This window comes from Phyllopteryx taeniolatus, unplaced genomic scaffold (genome assembly GCF_024500385.1).
Source record: "Phyllopteryx taeniolatus isolate TA_2022b unplaced genomic scaffold, UOR_Ptae_1.2 contig_59, whole genome shotgun sequence".
NCBI lineage: Eukaryota > Metazoa > Chordata > Actinopteri > Syngnathiformes > Syngnathidae > Phyllopteryx > Phyllopteryx taeniolatus.
In genome coordinates, this window is record NW_026903547.1 from 28,194 (window position 1) to 48,565 (window position 20,372).

The window sequence follows — 20,372 nt, forward strand, 5'->3', positions numbered from 1 at the left end:
CAGCCAGAGATGCATCATCCGGACAGTCGCTGCTGACAGCCAGCCTCAAGCACACTTCCAAATGATCATCAGTCATGGTGGAACGGTACTTGGACTTGATGATCTTCATGTGAGAAAAGGCTGACTCGCATAAATAAGTTGAGCCGAATAATGCAGTCAAACAGGTTGCACATTTCCTCATGTTGGGGTACTTCTCTGTCCACGAGCTTTGGACTTCAGTGCAATATCGGCTTGTAATGTCAAAATCTCCTCCTCTACTCCAGTAGAATTGAGGTCAAAGAGTGTTGCCATTTTTGATGCGAGTGAAACAACCCCAGCATCTTCCTGAAAAGGGTAGCACATGAACGTAGCGATTGGCTCGAGTAATGCAAAGTCTTGAAATCGTTTGTCAAACTCTTGACAGACAATTATCAATCTGTTCTGTGTAGCGTACGCTGTCAAGCTGCACACATGATTTCCCTTGCGTCTCCAACTCCGACACTAGGTTTTTGAATTTTGCCAAATCGTGGCGCTGGAGCTTTGAGGAGAAATTTCGCATTTTTCGTTTGAAAGCATTAATTGAGCTTATCATATTGATCACAGTTTTATCTTTTCCTTGCAGCTCTAGGTTCAGTTCATTCAGCATGTTGGTCAGATCAGTTAAAAATGCTAATTGGCTATATTCTGCATATTTAGCTTCACTGAGACAAACCTTAATCTCCGACATCAGTGTGCAACAGTAACTCAGAGTAGTCACTGTCAGCGTTATCCAGATGTGCACGGAAAAGAGATCTGCCGCGAATAGAAAAGGCGATCTTCTTTGCTAAATCCATTATTTCCTTCATGTTGAGCATTTTCGCGCATAGTGGTTGTTGGTGTATTATGCAGCGGTAATTAAGGCAGTCTGGAAAAGCGTCGTCCTCCCTGCACTTGGCAATAAATCCATTCAAGCGGCCAACCCTTGCAGGTGCTCCATCCGTGGTGATGGACACCAATTTGAACAGTGGGAGCAGAGTTTTCTCCATAAAGTTTTTTAAAACTGAAATATGTCCTCTCCTCTAGTGTGTTCTTTCATGGTTAGGACCGTTAACAACTCCTCTTTTGCGGTCATATCAGAAAACACCATCCGAATAAAAATGCACAACTGCGCTGTGTCACTCACGTCCGTAGACTCGTCCAGCTGCAGTGAGAAGCACTCGCAGGTTGCAATATCCTTCCAGTTGCTGGGTCAGATCCTCAGCTATGGTTGCACAGCGCTGTGTGACTGTCATTCTTGATAGTTGGAGAGCTCTGATCGAGGACAGTATTTCCGCTTTGTTTTTAAAGTCTTGGAACAATGAGTCTGCTGCTTCAACAAATGCCTCTTTCACCATCTCTCCATCTTGGAAGGATTTCTTGTTCTTAACGATTAAGTGGCTCACAGCCTTTGCTTTCGAAGTTCGCTGCATGAAAAATGATGACTGCCCGGACAATTGGGATTTAAATTCCTTTACCGTTCTCCTTCTCAGCTCGATTTTCGGTGGCAAGTCAATGTCATCGTTTGTATGCACAGTCCGGAAATGCGGCTCCACATTTCCTTTTTTCGGAATAATGATGTTGGACAGGCAGATGAGGCAAACGGACTTTGAAAATGACATCGTAAAAAAATAGTCCTCCTCGCATTCCGTATGGAAGTGGTACGTTTTCATCTTTTTGCTTGATCCAGCGACCTCACACATTTTTACCCCTTAAGTTTAGTTTCTAAATTAAACGATAAGTCACTAGCTTGCAAGGAAGGCGCCGTTGTGTGCGCCTGCCTGTCTGTGTACATCTGCATGACGCGATCTACCCACACTATCTACCAGTCGATCGCGATCGACGTATTGGGCACCCCTGGTCTCGAGCTCAATACATGTAGTTGTTGTGTGTTGCCAAAATGTAAAGTAATGACACCAATGTACATGCTCTCGCCCGAAGGCACTGACCCCCAAAGCCCAGACTGAGCTACATCACTGTCTCCGCTCCCCCGTTGAGACAGACGGCCACGGGGATGCTAGATTTAACTTCGCACGGACGCTAAATGAATTACCAGCCAGTCCCAAGTAGCACATCAAAGCTGCGATACGGACTACTGGTTTCTCACTCAGACGCTAAGTTAATTAACTTTCACCCCCAGCCAGCCTGAAGTGTCTCATCAACAAAGACTTTTTTTTTTTGGGAAACTGGCTTGATCACCAAGAAGGTGAGGAACCCGCTGTTTGGTGGCTCCTCATTAAGCAACAGTGACATTTGTTCTTTCTGTCTGGGAGGGCGGAGGGGTGGAAGCCACCCTTTTGGCGGCTGGCCATGAAGGCCAGAGCCCCCTTTGTTTGCTGGCTCTTGTTCGACCAACTTGCAGAAGACTGGCTTAGCCAGGAAGCCCCACCTCACACCATGAGGTGGCGAGGACACATCGGACCCTTCCCCGCCACAGGGCTCCGAGCTACCCTTTCGGGTGCCCGGGCAAACTCCGTCGGGAAGGAAGCGGGGAGCGCACGTCCACTCCGAACGTCTTGCGAATAGCGACATACGGGCTCCGGCCGCCCTGCCTGGGAACATGTTTTTTTCCTGCTCTCCTTTTTTTCCCTTCCTTTTCCGCCAATCCACCTGTTCCCCGTGCAGACCAGACCGGCCAAACATCCGGGAAATCGACCAGCCTGCCTAAGTTCTGTTCCATGCAAAGTAAGGCCAGCTTGTGGTCTACTGAAAGTACAGATTAGTGCATATTTGTGTTTCGATGAACAAGAACAGGAACCCCCAGCTATATGCATTGTCAATACACCCTCATTCCACCCTCACATCACAAGCTCAGCCTCTTCCTACCAATGTTTGTCCTTCGTTTGCTTTTTCCTGCCTTGTTTCCTTGTAGATTCCCCCTGGTAGAGCTCATGAAATTTTCTATAAAAATTCACGACCTGTATCATTTGTGTGTGTTTGGGTTCGACAAAAGACCTATGGCTTTCGAGAAGTCATCTAATTCCTGTAGCAACCTTCGGATTACAAAACAGAAAAAAGGTTTGTCGTCGCTTTCTCTTAAATTTTATACGTAGAAAAAGTGACCTTTTACGAGACCAAATAGCTTGATTTATAATGCTGAAACATAAAATCACGCTAAACCGGAAGTGACGCAGGAATCGCGTCAGGTTTAAAACCTGGATAATGGTCACTTCCTACAGTTGTTCTCTTAATTCCATCCCACTCACACAAACCAGCCAACTCATATAGAATAGATCAGGAACAGCAATAGACCTGACACGTTTGTCAGGTCTATTGCTGTTCCTGATCCTGTCCTCATGTTCATTTTTGTTCCTCTCCCAACATTCAAACACACCAAGTTTTTATCTCTATTATTTCCTCCACTACCACTCCGTTCTTATCATTATTGCCATCCCATAATGTACTATGCGCATTAAAATCCCCACACCATACCATCCTACCTGTCATATACATAACCAGTTCAACCAATATTTGAAGTGGAAGCTTCATACACGGATTATTATAATGTATCATTTTTAAACCTTCTTTTGTAATTTTGTAATTCTATATTGTATATTTTGATTGAGAAAAATCCACTACTCTATCTCTTCTAATACTTTCATATCCATTAATTACAAAATCTTATGCTGGTTTAAGCCATGTTTCCTGGTTTTCTTTCAGTCCCAAATCCTTCTCTGCTGCCTTAACACTAATTTCAATCCTTTCTGTTTTCTGTTTTACTGCAATTTCCACACAATTTATGACGTACGCCATACAGAGAATCACATTTTCTGTTGGCATGGCAATATTCTCACTCTGTTTTTTATTTTGGACCCTCTTCACTGAATTTATTGACCACTTTAACCAGACTGATTACGTCTTTCTTACTTTGCATCCACACCCAAATGTCACCCTGTGTTCTCCTCCACATTTTGGACAACTCTGTCTCCCTTGTGTGCATATCGCTGACATTTGGAACATCTGAGAAGTCGTCCCGGAAAAATCATACTTTTGTGTCTGTTGAGACGTAAAACGGGGCCGGCAAACTACAGACAGAAGCTCGAAAGATAAGCTGTTTCCACCCAGTTTCGAACCGAGGACCTTTCGCGTGTAAGGCGAACGTGATAACCACTACACTATGGAAAATGCTGCTGCAGTTATGACCCAAGGCGGACTGCGCCACCACATGCTAAGGGGAGTTTCACGTGACCCGATGGAAAAACCAAAACAAAAGTGCATTTCACTGTTTTGGACCATAAATCATAGTCGTATCAATAATCTAAAAAAAAATAATCCTAAAACTAAAAATAGGAAACAAGGACAAAAAAAACTACGACTACCATCTACACATCCAGGAGAAACAAGTCATCAGGGGCCTCATGTACAAAAACTTGCGTGGCTTTCCTTCTGAAACATGGCGTACGCTCAAATCCAGAAAACGTCTGCACAAAAACGTGGCGTACCTTCTTTTTCACGGCAAAGTTCAGATGTATCAAGTGAAATGAGCGTGCGGTGCCTGACGGCAACTTCATGGCTGGCGTACGCACGTTTCTGCAGCTGTTGGTGATGGTGGGAAGGGTTAGACACATGGGCCGGTGCGCTCGGAGGATGTGCCCAAAACCGCATTTTCTTCGCATGCCCTCTGGCCTGACGGGAGCGCCTCAGACTTTTCCAAGGCGAGTGAGGAGAAGCGGGACGGAAGATGAAAGAATGAATCAATGATTAGATTATTCCACGATTTATCGTCCAAAACATCAAATGCAGTTTTTTTTTTTCAGGGTTGCTGGCTGGCAGCTCCCAAAAGTACTGTTGGGGCGGTTAGACAAAGCAAACCAGCAATTTCCATCGTGTAGTGCTTATCATGTTTGCCTCACACGCAAAAGGTCACTTGTTTGAAACTGGGTGGAAACAAGGCTTGTTAGTTAATTCTTTTTCTTTTTATCTGCCATGAAAAACTATGTGTCAAAATGTTTGACACAAATATATCTGCGTGTTTTTCAAATCCGCAAACATATCTGCAATTTACACGTTTATTTTTATGTTGTCTGTGCATTTATCATAACTCATCATTTGTAAATATTCAATTCTGTTTGTGTATTGTTGATGGTGCATTTGTAGATCAGCGGGCACACGCATTTATTTTTGAGACAAACGGAACGCAGTTGTCAAAATACACACAAACACACACACACACACACACAAGTTGGGAATCTTCACACGCAGCCTCTCGATCCTGATTCCCACTTCACTGGCAGAACTATTCACGGTGTCCGAGCAGGAGCTCAAGATTTGATTCCCGACGGGGAGAAGGTTTTTGTCAGAGCTGTTTTTAAAGGCAGATTAATTAAAAAAATAATAATAATATTAACCAGGACTTGCTCATACAAAGTTTTGAACCAGGAACCTTTCACAAATGATGTGCACATGCACACCACTAATCTATGGTAACTTTCACTGCAGAACATCACCAGCAAACCACGTACAACAGCTCCCTGATAAGCAAGAAGCAGTTTCCACCCAGTCTTGAACTGAAGACCTTTCACGTGTTAGGCGAACGTGGTACCCACTACACTACGGAAACTGTGATGGCTGTAGTACCCCAAAGCGGGCATGAAGTTTTTGACAGACCAGCCCAAGAAACCAACTCAAGCAGAATTGAATATTTACAAATGATAAGTCATAATGGAGGATATTTAAGCATTACTGAAGTCCGAGTTCTTTTGAGAGTGTTTTGGGCAGTTAGCAAGCCAACCATCTTTTCTTTGTATTTCTACATCAATGGAATTCCCACGGCCATTTGTGCGTTTATTAGTGCCATCCTTGTCTTTTCGGACACTAACCTGTCTTTGTTTTACAACAGGGGTTGGGGTCTTCAAAGAAGTCTGTTTTGTGTTTTACGAGATAAGTGGACCATCTGTTCGGCTGCGTTAACTCCACGCTCAGATAATTCAACCTTAAGAACTGGCGTCCAGGAGTTTTGGGGAGTCTTTTTTGCTTTTGTAAGCAGCTGCTGTGACACTAATGCTTGTTCAAGAAATCTAATTGGCCCAAAAGCCACGGTGTCTCAAAGTCTTCCTTCATTCCTGCCCTACGGAAGCCGGTGTTCTCCCGGGGGACCGGCGGCTCAGAACCACAGGCGGGAAAAAAAATAAAATCACCTCACATAATAAATGCAAACAACAAAACATATAAAACACGTGTAAATCGCGGATATATTTGTGGATTTGAAAAACGTGTGTAAGTCAAGGTTATCCATCCATCCATCCATTTTCCGAGCCACTTCTCCTCACTCGGGTCACGGGTGTGCTGGAGCCTATCCCAGCTATCATCGGGCAGGAGGCGGGGTTCACCCTGAATTGGTTGCCAGCCAATCGCAGGGCACAAGCAAACAAACAACAATTCGCACTCCCATTCACACCTGCGGGCAATTTAGAGTCTCCAATTAATGCATGTTTTTGGGATGTGGGAGGAAACCGGAGTGCCCGGAGAAAACCCACGCAGGCACGGGGAGAACATGCAAACTCCACACAGGCCGGTTCGGGGATTGAACGCCGGTACTCAGAACTGTGAGGCAGACGCGCTAACCAGAGCAGGAAAAAGGTTTCTCACCAGTGTGGGTTCTTGTGTGTCTATTTAAAACTCCCCTCTGAGAGAATCTTTGGCCACAATCTGAGCAGGAAAAGGGTTTCTCACCAGTGTGGGTTCTTGTGTAGATTTTCAAGGTTTCCTTCTGAGTGAATCTTTGACCACAAACTGAGCAGGAAAAAGGCTTCTCACCAGTGTGCATTCTTGTGTGTATTTTTAAGCTTCCCTTCATAGAGAATCTTTGGCCACAATCTGAGCAGGAAAATGGTTTTTCCCCTGTACGTGTTCTCACGTGTTGTTTAAAAGTGCTCTTCAGAATCAGAATCAGAATCTTCTTTATTTGCCAAGTTTGTCCAAAAACACGCAAGGAATTTGTCTTCGGTAGTTGGAGCCGCTCTAGTACGACAACAGACAGTCAATTGACAGAGAACACTTTTGAGACATAAAGACTGACAAAAAAAAAACAGTCACTGAGCAGTAAAGGGTTGCAAGTTATCTGGTAATGCCGGTACATTTTTTGTTTTTTTGTTTTCCCACATTGAGAACATTTCCATCGTTTGTTGTCAGGCTGAAATGTCATATCAGTTTCAGACTGTCCATCATCATCATGAGTCGAGTGCGACGTCATGTCATCACTATTTGATAGTGGACCTAATAGGCCGTCTGCTTGTGATCCTCCACAGTGGTCTCCATCAGCTTCTGTTGTCATGTGTTGACTTGAGCTGCTGCTTGGAGGCTCCGCCCCTCTGCTCTCCTCACTGACCTTCATCTTCAATCTTCAAAGGGACACCAGTCGATGGAAACTTGGTGATATCCTCCTCCTTTTTCTGTCTGATCTTGGGGTCCAGTTCTTTCTCCATCCATCCATTTTCTACCGCTTATCCGAGGTCGCGGAGGCAGTTGCTTTAGCAAGGACGCCCAGACTTCCCTCTCCCCAGCCACTTCATCCAGCTCTCCCGGGGGAATCCCGAGGCGGTCCCAGGCAAGCCGAAGGATGTATGCTCTCCAGCGTGTCCTGGGTCGTCCCCGGGGTCTCCTCCCATTGGGACGTGCCCAGAACACCTCACCAGGGAGGTGTCCGGCAGTTATCCGAATCAGATGCTCCAGCCACCTCATCTGGCTCCTCTCGATGTGGAGGAGCAGCGACTCTACTCTGAGATCCTCCCGGATGACCGAGCTTCCCACCCTATCTCTAAGGGAGAGCCCGGACACCCTGCGGAGGAAACTCATTTCGGCAGCTTGTATCCGGGATCTTGTTCTTTCAGTCACGACCCATAGCTCGTGACCATAGTTGAGGGTAAGAACGTAGATCGACCGGTAAATTGAGAGCTTCGCCTTCCGGCTTAGCTCCTTCTTTACCACAACATATCGATACAAAGTCCGCATCACTGCAGACGCTGCACCGATCCGCCTGTCAATCTCCCGTTCCATTCTTCCCTCACTCGTGAACAAGATACTTGAACTCCTCCACTTGGGGCAGGATCTCATCCCCGACCTGGAGAGAGCCTGCCACGCTTTTCCGACTGAGGACCATGGTCTCAGATTTGGAGGTGCTGATTCTCATCCCAGCCGCTTCACACTTGGCTGCGAACTGCTCCAGTGAGAGTTGGAGGTCACGGCTTGATGAAGCCAACAGAGCCACATCATCTGCAAAAAGCAGTGATGCAATACTGAGGCCACTAAGCTGGACCCCCTCTGCGCCTCGGCTGCGCCTAGAAATTCTGTCCATAAAAGATATGAACAGAATCGGTGACAGTCCAACCCTCACCGGAAATGAGTCTGACTTACTCCCGGATATGCGGACCAAACTCTGACTCCGGTCGTACCGGGACCGAACACCCCGTATCAGGGGGTTCGGTACCCCATACTCCCGAAGCACCCCTCACAGGACACCCCGAGGGACACAGTTGAACACCTTCTCCAAGTCCACAAAACACATGCACCCTCGAGGACCCTGCTAAGAGTGTAGAGCTGGTCCACTGTTCCGCGGCCAGGACGAAAACCACACTGCTCCTCCTGAATCTGAGATTCAACTTCCCGATGGACTCTCCTCTTCAGCACCCCTGAATAGACCTTACCAGGGAGGCTGAGGAGTATGATCCCCCTGTCTGCCAATCCAGAGGCACTGCCCCCGATGTCCACGCGATGTTGCATAGGCGTGTTAACCAGGACAGCCCAACAACATCCAAAGCCTTGAGGAACTCCGGGCGAATCTCATTCAACCCCGGGGCCCTGCCACCGATAAGGTTTTTAACCACCTCGGTGACCTCAACCCGAGAGATAGGAGAGCCCGCCTCAGAGAACCCAGACTCTGCTCCCTCATGGGAAGGCGTGTCGGTGGAATTGAGGAGGTCTTCGAAATATTCTCCCCACCGGCTCACAACGTCCAGAGTCGAGGTCAGCAGCGCCCCATCCCCACTATACACAGTGTTGATGGTGCACTGCTTCCCCCTCCTGAGATGCCGGATGGTGGACCAGAATTTCCTCAAAGCCGTCCGGAAGTCTTTCTCCATGGCCTCACCAAACTCCTCCCGTGCCCGAGTTTTTGCTTCAGCGACCACCAAAGCTACATTCCGCTTGGCCAGCCGGTACCCATCAGCTGCCTCAGGAGTCCCACAGGCCAAAAAGGCCCGATAGGACTCCTTCTTCAGCTCGATGGCATCCCCCACTGTTGGTGTCCACCAACGGGTTCGGGGATTGCCTCCACAACAGGCACCAACCACCTTACAGCCACAGCTCCGGTCGGCCACCTCAGCAATGGAGGTGCGATACATGGTCCACTCTGACTCGATGTCCCCTGCCTCCCCCGGAACATGAGCAAAGTTCTGTCGGAGGTGGGAGTTGAAACTCCTTCTGACAGGGGATTCCGTCAGACGTTCCCAGCAGACCCTCAAAATACGTTTGGGCCTACCATGTCGGACCGGCATCTTCCCCCACCATCGGAGCCAACTCACCACCAGGTGGTGATCAGTTGACAGCTCCGCCCCTCTCTTCACCCGAGTGTCCAAGACATGCGGTCGCAAGTCCGATGATACGACCACAAAGTCGATCATCGAACTGCGACCGAGGGTGTCCTTGTGCCAAGTGCAAGTGTGGACACCGTTATGCTTGAACATGGTGTTCGTTATGGACAAGCCGTGATGAGCACAGAAGTCCAATAACAGAACACTGCTCGAGTTCTGATCGGGGGGCCGTTCCTCCCAATCACGCCCTTCCAGGTCTCACTGTCATTGCCCACGTGAGCATTAAAGTCCCCCAGCAGAACGATGGAGTCCCCAGCGGGCGCGCTCTCCAGCACCCCTTCCAAGGACTTCAAAAAGGGTGGGTACTCTGAACTGCTGTTTGGTGCATAGGCACAAACAACAGTCAGGACCCGTCCCCCCACCCAAAGGCGGAGGGAGGCTACCCTCTCGTCCACCGGGGTGAACCCCAACGTACAGGCGCCGAGCCGGGGAGCAATAAGTATACCCACACCTGCTCGGCGCCTCTCACCGTGGGGAACTCCAGAGAGTCCAACCTCTCTCGAGAGGACTGGTACCAGAGCCCAAGCTGTGCGTCCGACTATATCTTGTTGGAACTTCTCGACCTCACACACCAGCTCGGGCTCCTTCCCTGCCAGAGAGGTGACATTCCACGTCCCGAGAGCCAGCTTCTGTAGCCGGGGATTGGATTGCCAAGGTCCCCGCCTTCGGCCACCGCCCAGCTCGCACTGCACCCGACCCCTATGGGCCTTCCCACAGGTGGTGAGCCCATGGGAAGGGGGACCCACATTACCCTTTCGGGCTGTGCCCGGCCGGGCCCCATGAGTGCAGGTGACCCGCGTCCGGGCAAAGGAAACATGAGTCCATATTGTCTTGGTCATAAGTGGTCTTTGAGCCGTGCTTTGTCTGGTCCCTCACCTAGGACCTGTTTGCCATGGGTGACCCTACCAGGGGCGTGAAGCCCCAGACATCTTAGCTCCTAGGATCATTGGGACACACAAACCCCAGGTCTTTCTCCTCTTTTTTAATTGAAATGGGCTCCTCTTCCTCTTTGATGTGGTGGACCTCTTCGTCCTTCACTTCCTCTTTAATAAGAGGGGGCTCTGGCTCCTGCCCCTCAGTACGAAGATCTTCAGCGATGTCTGCAAAATACAAAAAGACAAGCACGCATAGTTTGCGGAATCTTTTCAGATGTTGGGACTAATGTTGTGTATTATGCAGGGATCTCGTTTGATGTGTGTACCGCGTCTCAGATGCACAAAAATTAGCAGTGGCGCATAAAGTACGATCAGTCTGCGTCTTCGGACAGGCCTAAACACATTTCACATACTGAGAGAGAACAAGAGCAATGAATAACACAAAATATTGGACAAACAGTATAAAAAATTGCGGGGCCATGTAGCAGGAACCATGACATAGCGCAGGATTACTGCATCTGTATTCCGTGATGAGTTCCAGGGACTCATTGTTTCCATGACATGTCCATCCCAGGACTCACATAGTCTCAAGTATAAAATTGTTTATATTCATAATTAGGGTTAATATGAAAGCAAGATGAGTTTGATATGTTGGAAATAATAAAATTGGGCAGGTAAACAAAATGAAAAAGGGTAAAATAATAAAGTTCGTAAAAACACAAGTAACAATAAAGGTAATACAATAGACCCCTGCCTATTCCCGGTTTGGCACTTTTGTGACAGTGGCCTCTTGTAAACATAATTTCGGCAACCGTGGCCAAGAAGTACCAAGAACCACCCACCCCCAACATTCCCCGGACCCACGACTGTGGTGTCCTTGAGCAAGACACCAATACTCCGAACTGCTCCCTGGGCACTTAAAGGTCAGAGGAAAAATATTTTTAAATGTTTCTTGATAGGCGGAACGGTGGCCGACTGGTTAGAGCGTCAGCCTCACAGTTGTGAGGACCCGGGTTCAATCCCCGGCCCCGCCTGTGTGGAGTTTGCATGTTCTCCCCGTGCCTGCGTGGGTTTTCTCCGGGCACTCCGGTTTCCTCCCACATCCCAAAAACATGCATTATTTGGAGACTCTAAATTGCCCGTAGGTGTGAATGTGAGTGCGGATGGTTGTTTGTTTCTATGTGCCCTGCGATTGGATGGCAACCAGTTCAGGGTGTACCCCGCCTCCTCCCCGATGACAGCTGGGATAGGCTCCAGCACGCCCGCAACCCAAGTGAGGAGAAGCGGCTCAGAAAATGGATGGATGGATGGATGTTTCTTGATAACTCTAGAAACCCTTTCCAAACGATGCACTAGGCAGTTGCAAAAAAAGACCCATGCAGTACTTTTCAGTACTGTTGTCTGTGCTTTTGCCTGTATGACAAGCCAACAGACACACGGCAAAGACGTTCTGTGCGGCGTGTTATAACGCAACTTGAACGAGGCGGCACACAATATATAGGAATACTGCATCCTATGTAAACGCTTGTGACGTGTCACTGAAACATATATGAATATATAAAAGGTATTGTCGTGCTCAAAAATATTGGCACCGTTGGGGTGGCATTATTTCAAGCCATGGGTGTCTAAAAAGAGATTCTTTTGACATGGCGTCACATGGAGCAAGTGGCCACTCTCTTTTTCTGTTGTACAGCTGCTACTTGGCTGCTCGTCGTCGTCACTGTCTGATCGGCTTAAACATGTACGCTTTGACGATGCCAAGTACAGTTGGGTGCTCCTGGACGTCAAAATCCTCCTCCTCCACAAAGGCCAACTCGTTGCTCGTCATTGCGTATAGTGTGTTTGGCAATTGTAACGTCACTTCTGGTAGCCCTTGGGGTGGATAGAGTAACCACACCCCGGTGTCTTGAGCGTCGGGTATGTTCGGGGAGGACTCAATATGCGTCATAAAACCCTTGTTTTTAGCTAAACTATGGTTGAAAACTTGCTGTTACGTGCATGTATTACATAACATATAAACAATGCAAATATAAATTTTAACTGACCTCATAACATCTGGCCTTTAAGTTACCCTGTGCTATAGCGTGTGCCACGAACAAGTGTGTATGTTTGCTGTATCCACACGTGATGGGTAAAATGCAGAGGACATTTTTTTTTTTATATGTTCACGATTAATAAAGATTATGATTCAGATTTTTTTTTGGTGGGGGGGTTAATCCTTGGTCAATCACGGAAAGACTTGCCGATTCTTATTTTTCAGTTACGTTGCAAGAAATGTTTCAAAATATTTTCATGTCAAAATACAAAATGCGGTCTGTATACAACATGTAGCCTCTCTTAACCAAACTTCCAATGAAAGTCAGAAGGCTCTTTTCTGTGTGTTTGGTGTGGGAGCAGAAGTAAATACAAACACACATAGAAAAATTATTTTACAAAGCCTCACCGCATTCCTCCCAACATCATTCTTTCAAACGTTTGTGAGGGAGACTATACATGATCACTGCATTTGTTTATAGCTTGTTATGAACCCTGTATTCAACTTGTGCTTTGATGGAATATCACATAATGTAAATATGTAACTATATCACATTGTACAGTTTACTTTGCTTGTATTTGCTTTGGTTTACTCACTTTCAATCAGCCCCTGTGCATAATTTCAACTGACAAAATATTGACAACTTGTTCCTTTTTATTACATTTTTGTTTAATGTATTCAATACCATGTCTTGACACTTGTGTGATCTATTTTACTATCATGTAATGACAGTTTTATTTAAAGAATGACAGGTTAGAAGAATATCAAGTTTCGTAATATGTTAACCGAGTTACTCAAGTAGAGTTCCAAGTCAACGAAAACCTGATGCTCCAAGTGAAATTATGATGTGGCTTCTCGCATAGGTTCAGCCTGCATAATTTTACTTGGAGTGGGTTGCTGTCAGCAGCCTCAACAGCGTACAACATTTACGTAATAAATCTTGGGGTGTATCCCATCCATCCATCCATCCATCCATTTTCTGAGTTGGTTCTCCTCACTAGGGTCGCGGGCGTGCTGGAGCCTATCCCAGCTATCATCGGGCAGGAGGCGGGGTACACCCTGAACTGGTTGCCAGCCAATCGCAGGTCACAAACAAACAAACAACCATTCGCACTCAAATTCACACCTCCGGGCAATTTAGAGTTGTCAATTAACCTACAATGCATGTTTTTGGGATGTGGGAGGAAACCGGAGTGCCTGGAGAAAACCCACGCAGGCACGGGGAGAACATGCAAACTCCACACAGGCTGGGCCGGGGATTGAACCCCGGTCCTCAGAACTGTGAGGCAGACGGCCACCGGGCAGATTGTTAACCTGACATGCGCAAAAAAATTGTGCAGTGCAGAACAATGGTTCAATCGATCTCAGTGGATAAAACTCAAAACATTTGGGGTAAAAAGTAAGACTGTAGGGCTGGACGATATGACAAAAAAAAAGCACTTATTGCTTTAAGAGCACAAGTGAGTGCTTATTTTTGAGTAATCTTGCTGACAAATTAGCACATTCATCTTGGTGGGTGTCAACATGTCGGATTACCTTGAAAAACTACTCAAGCCAGAAAACAGAAGCTTCCAAAAAAACACAATGTACAAACACAATTAAACAGTTTGTACATTTGAAGTGATCTCAGCAACGGCACCATGTACGCATATCAAGTTAATCTTGTCCGTATGACTGCCCCAACAATAAGCACTTACTGTTGTTCAAACTCAAGGCAATGCCCAAGTTAGGTCAATGAAACAGACTTTTCTGGAAGGTCTTCCTTTTCCTGAATATTCCTGATTTGTCAACCTCATGACAAACTCCACTGGGGGGTGAGTTACTACAATTTCTCAATGGCCAGGACCAGATCTTAACACAGCAACACTACCCCAACAAGTAGCACTTACTGCTTTAAGAACACAAGTAAGTGCGTATGTTTGAGTAATGTTGCTGACAAATTCGCCAATTCATCTTCGTTGCTGTCAAACACAACTGCACAGAAAAACGAAAGATCCTTCGAAACATGCCATTAAACACAACCCCAACAAAAAGCTCTTACTGCAAGAAAAATTCAAGTCAGTGCGTTTGTTTGGGCTGTGTTCATGACAAATCTACAGTGAGAAAAGAATGCGACCACAAATGCTGAAAATCTCATGCTGGAGGCAACTCAAAAAAGAAAAGCACGTAGAACAGTAAAATGATCAACGATTCTGTTTGAGGTGATCATAATTTGAGATCATTGACATTGACCAAACGTAGTATGAAAGCCATAAGAACTACCCCAACAAGTAGCACTTACTACTTTAAGAACACAAGTCAGTGCTTATGCTTGAGTAATCTTGCTGACAAATTAGTCGATTCAATTCATTGTTGCAAAACATTGGATTGGAGAGAGAAACGACCGTTGTCAAACATTGGATTGCATTGAAAAACAGCTGCAGAAAAACGAAAGAAACTAACATACCATTCCAAACTACCCCAATAAAAAGTACAAGTCAGTGCTTATGTTTGAGTAATCTTGCTTACAAATTAGCCTATTCATCTTTGTTGCTGCAGCACGGTGGAAGACTGGTGAGAGCGTCAGCCTCACAGTTCTGTGGACCCGGGTTCAATCCCCGGCCCCGCCTGTGTGGAGTTTGCATGTTCTCCCCGTGCCTGCGTGGGTTTTCTCCGGTCACTCCGGTTTCCTCCCACATCCCAAAAACATGCATTAATTGGTGACTCTAAATTGCCCGTATGTGTGACTGTGAGTACGAATGGTTGTTTGTTTGTATGTGCCCTGCGATTGGCTGGCAACCAGTTCAACGTGTACCCCGCCTCCTGCCCGATGACAGCTGGGATAGGCTCCAGCACGCCCGCGACCCTAGTGAGGAGAAGCGCCTCAGAAAGTGGATGGATGTGTTCATGACAAAACTCGAGAGAAAGGAATGCGACCCTAAATGAATGTCAGAAATCTCACTTCGAAGGCAACCGAAAAGAGAAAAGCGCTTAGAACAGTAAAACATTAAAAGCTTCCAGTTGAGGTGATCGTAATTTTATATCATCATTTGCCAAACATAGTATAAAAGTCAACAGAACGACCACAATAAAAAGCACTTACTGCTTTAAGAACACAAGTGAGTGCTTATTTTCGAGGAATCTTGCTGACAAATTAGCACACTCATCTTGGTTGGTGTCAACATGTTGCATTACCTTGAATAACAACTCAAGCCAGAAAACAGAAGCTTCCAAACACACAATTAAACAGTTTGTACATTTGAAGTGATCTCGGCAACAGCCATATTACGGCACTGTGTACGCATATCAAGTTGGTCTTGTCCGTATGACTGCCCCAACAAGAAGCACTTAGTTTTGCTCAAAGTCAATTCAATGCTCAAGTTAGGGTCAATAAAAACTGACTTTTATGGAAGGTCTTTCTTTTCTTGTGTATTTCCGATTTGTCAATGGATGATTCCTTCTTCGCCAGTCTGCCTTCTCCTTCATAAGGTGGAGAAGGTGTGCATCATGCAATGGTAACCACTTTAAATAGCGATTTCAGCCATTGAAATTCAAATCCGTCTTTCATGCCAACGACTCTATATGAGCTGTATGGACATGAGGAATGTGTTGCAGTTCCACCTATTCGATGAATGGGCTATAGTCGTATCCGTTGTCTGCCGGAAACTAACAACCGAGACAACCCCAAAAAGAAGCACTTATGAAAAGATAAAATATTGATGTTTCCATTTGAGAAGTCATCACAATAGGAATTCATCAGCATTTCTCAAAATGTGTCAGGCATGCAAAAGCAGCAAACAAGTAGCACTCAGTGAATACAATATTTAAACCTTGCTCATGTACTGGTAATGAAAATGACATCCTCAACCTCATAACAAACTCAACTGGGGGTTGAGTTCTGACAATTTGTGAATAAGCAGGACCAGATCTTGGGACAGCAAAACTGCCCCAACAAGTAGCACTTACTGCTGTGTTAACCATCCACGAACAGGGTGTGAGACGCATCTACAAACAACAAAAGATAAACAAAGAGGCAGGCCCAGACCATGTGTCTCCATCCTGCCTCTAAGTCTGCGCGGACCAGCTCGCTCCAGTCTTCACACAGATATTCAATAGATCTCTGGTACTGTGCGAAGTACCATCCTGTTTCAAACGCTCCACCATCATTCCAGTCCCCAAGAAAGCTACAATCTCGGGTTTAAATGACTACAGGCCTGTCGCTTTGACATCTGTGGTCATGAAGTCCTTTGAACGTCTCGTGCTGGACCACCTCAAGAGCGTCACAGGTCCCCTGCTGGAGCCCCTGCAGTTTGCCTACCGAGCGAACAGGTCTGCGGATGATGCAGTCAATATGGGACTGCACTACATCCTAGAACACCTCGACAGTGCAGGGACCTATGCGAGGATAATGTTCGTGGACTTCAGCTCAGCATTCAACACCATCATCCGTGAACTCCTTTCATCCAAGCTTCTCCATCTGCCAGTGGATTTACAGCTTCCTGACGGGCAGGACACAGCAGGTGAGGCTGGGTCAGGCCACCTCATCCACACGCAGCATCAGCACTGGGGTGCCCCAAGGTTGTGTCCTCTCTCCGGTGCTCTTCTCTTTCTACACAAACGACTGCACTTCAACGCAGTCAGAAAACAGAAGCTTCCAAACACACAATTAAACAGTTTGTACATTTGAAGTGATCTCGGCAACAACCATATAACGGTGCTGTGTACGCATATCAAGTTGATCTTGTCCGTATGGCTGCCCCAACAATAAGCACTTACTGTTGCCCAAAGTCAAGCCAATGCTCAAGTTAGGGTCAATGAAACAGACATCACAGATGCTGGCTTTTGAACTTTGCGTCCATAACTTTCCAGATGGCTCTTTTCCACTTTGGCCCGGAGGACACGGTGTCCATAATTTCCAAAAACAATTTGAAATGTGGACTCGTCGGACCAGAGAACACTTTTCTACTTTTCATCAGTCCATCTTAGATGAGCTCGGGCCCAGAGAAGCCGGCGGCGTTTCTGGGTGTTGTTGATCAATGGCTTTTGCTTTGCATAGTTGAGTTTGAAGTTGCACTTACAGATGTAGTGCCAAACTCTATTTACTGACATTGCTTTTCTGAAGTGTTCCTGAGCCCATGTGGTGATATCCAAATATCTTGGGGTCTTGTTCACGAGTGAGGGAAGAATGGAACGGGGGATCAACAGGCGGATCAGTGCAGCGTCTGCAGTGATGCGGACTTTGTATCGGTCCGTTGTGGTAAAGAAGGAGCTAAGCCGAAAGGCAAAGCTCTCAATTTACCGGCCGATCTACGTTCCTACCCACACCTATGGTCACGAGCTGTGGGTCGTGACCGAAAGAACAAGATCCTGGATACAAGCGGCCGAAATGAGTTTCCTCCGCAGGGTGTCCGGGCTCTCCCTTAGAGATAGGGTGAGAACCTCGGTCATCCAGGAGGATCTCAGAGTAGAGCCGCTGCTCCTCCACATCGAGAGGAGCCAGATGAGGTGGCTGGGGCATCTGCTAATGATGTTTCCTGGTGAGGTGTTCCGGGCACATCCCACCGGGAGGAGACCCCGGGGATGACCCAGGACACGCTGGGGAGACTACGTCTTTCAGCTGGCCTGGGAACACCTCGGGATCTACTTCCCCCACGACCCGACCTCGGATAAGCGGTAGAAAATGAATGGATGGATGGATGGATGGATGGATACACTACAAAGACAAGATATTTAATCTGATAAACTTTATTGTCTTTAGCAAATAGTCATTAACTTAGAATTTTATGGCTGCAAAACTTTCCAAAAAAGCTGGGACAGGTGGCAAAAACGACTGAGAAAGTTGAGGAATGCTCATCAAACACCTGTTTGGAAAATCCCACAGGTGAACAGGCTAATTGGGAACAGGTGGGTGCAATGATTGGGTATAAACGGAGCTTCCCTTAATTGCTCAGTCATTCACAAGCAAAAATGGGGCGAGGTTCACCTCTTTGTGAACAAGTGCGTGAGAAAATAGTCGAACAGTTTAAGGACAAAGTTCCTCAACATACAATTGCAAGGAATTTAGGGAATTCATCATCTAAGGTCCATAATATCATCAAAAGGTTCAGAGAATCTGGAGAAATCACTGCATGTAAGTGGCAAGGCCGAAAACCAACATTGAATGCCCGTGACCTTCGATCCCTCAGGCGGCACTGCATCAAAAACCAACATCAATGTGTGACCACCACATGGGCTCAGTTACACTTCAGAAAACCAATGTCAGTAAATACAGTTTGGCGCTACATCCGTAAGTGTAACTTGAAACTACCATGCAAAGCAAAAGCCATTTATCAACAACACCCAGAAACGCCGCCGGCTTCTCTGGGCCCCAGCTCATGTAAGATGGACTGATGCAAAGTGGAAAAGTGTTCTGTGGTCCGACGAGTCCACATTTCAAATTGTTTTTGGAAATTATGGACGCCGTGTCCTCCGGGCCAAAGAGGAGAAGAACCATCCGGACTGTTACGGACGCAAAGTTCAAATGCCAGCATCTCTGATGGTATGGGGCTGTGTTAGTGCCACTGGCATGGGTAACTTACACATCTGTGAAGGCACCATTAATGCTGAAAGGTACATACAGGTTTTGTAGAAACATATGCTGCCATCCAAGCAACGTCTTTTTCATGGACGCCCCTGCTTATTTCAGGAAGACAATGCCAAACCACATTCTACACGTGTTACAACAGCGTGGCTTTGTAGTAAAAGAGTACGGGTACTAGACTGGCCTGCAGCAGTCCAGACCTGTACCCCATTGAAAATGTGTGGCGCATGATGAAGCGTAAAAGACGACAACGGAGACTGTTGAACAGCTGAAGCTGTACATCAAGCAAGAATGGGAAAGTATTCAACCAACAAAGCTTCAACAATTAGTGTCCTCAGTTCCGAAACGTTTTTGAATGTTGTTAAAAGAAAAAGTGTTGTAACACAATGGTAAACATGACCCTATCCCAGCTTTTTTTGAATGTGTTGCGTGTTAATGATTATTTGCTAAAAACAATAAAGTTGATCAGTTTGAACATTAAATTTATTGCTAAAAACAATAAAGTTTATCAGATTAAATATCTCGTCTTTGTAGTGTATTCAATTAAATATAGGTTGAACATCATGTGTAAATTATTGTATTCTGTTTTTATTTATGTTTAACACAACATTGGCGCTGTAGTTAAAAAAGAGGTTTTCACATCTCACATGCTTTAAGCACATTTAAATTTATTAAAATGCACTTATTAACGTGTTTGTTACCACCGGTTCTCACTCTCACTGGCATAGTTTTCCAAATAAGAGGCCAGTGTGCTTGCTTCAAGCTGTTTATTTGAAAAGTAAAACATAATTGTTATTGCCAATTATTTACAATGCCCGTTTTGACAAGGCCGACAGCTCCAACCTAAACATGCAAATGAGACAAAGATGAGGGACCATCCACTCAGTGACTGACCACCTGTAAACCTATGGCAGCCCACCTGTTTTGGACTTGTCAAAAGCCTTTGATCCAATCAATATTGACATCCTCTGATGCCAGCGCTGCAGTTTCCTATCAGGATGATGAATTGACTACGAGTCATTTTTATGGGGATCCAACAGTCGATGGTCCGACCCTGCCGAAATCCCCGGTAAGCCGACTGAGGCTGAACAAGGTGGAAAACCGTCAGCCCCGTCATTAGTAAGGAAAATAAAAAGAAATCGCCTTACTCATCTGTCAGCAAGATACAAAAAACAGCTTATTATTACAGTGTTCAAATAAAAAGTGGTTAGCTCTCAATCATCTATTTTATAGTGTGTGTGTGCGTGTGTGAGAATATCTTGAAAACTGTGTTACGTTTGTATAAAAATAAACACGCTTGCCCGCTGATCCACAAACGCACC

General features: G+C 46.1%; 1 non-coding gene across 1 annotated transcript; it reads right to left on the reverse strand.

Moving 5' to 3' along the window:
- Nucleotides 1–4,046: 4,046 nt before the first annotated feature.
- On the reverse strand, nucleotides 4,047–4,119 carry trnav-uac (transfer RNA valine (anticodon UAC)). Its single transcript has one exon. It is a non-coding gene; the product is annotated as a tRNA-Val (tRNA).
- Between the last annotated feature and the right edge of the window lie 16,253 nt (nucleotides 4,120–20,372).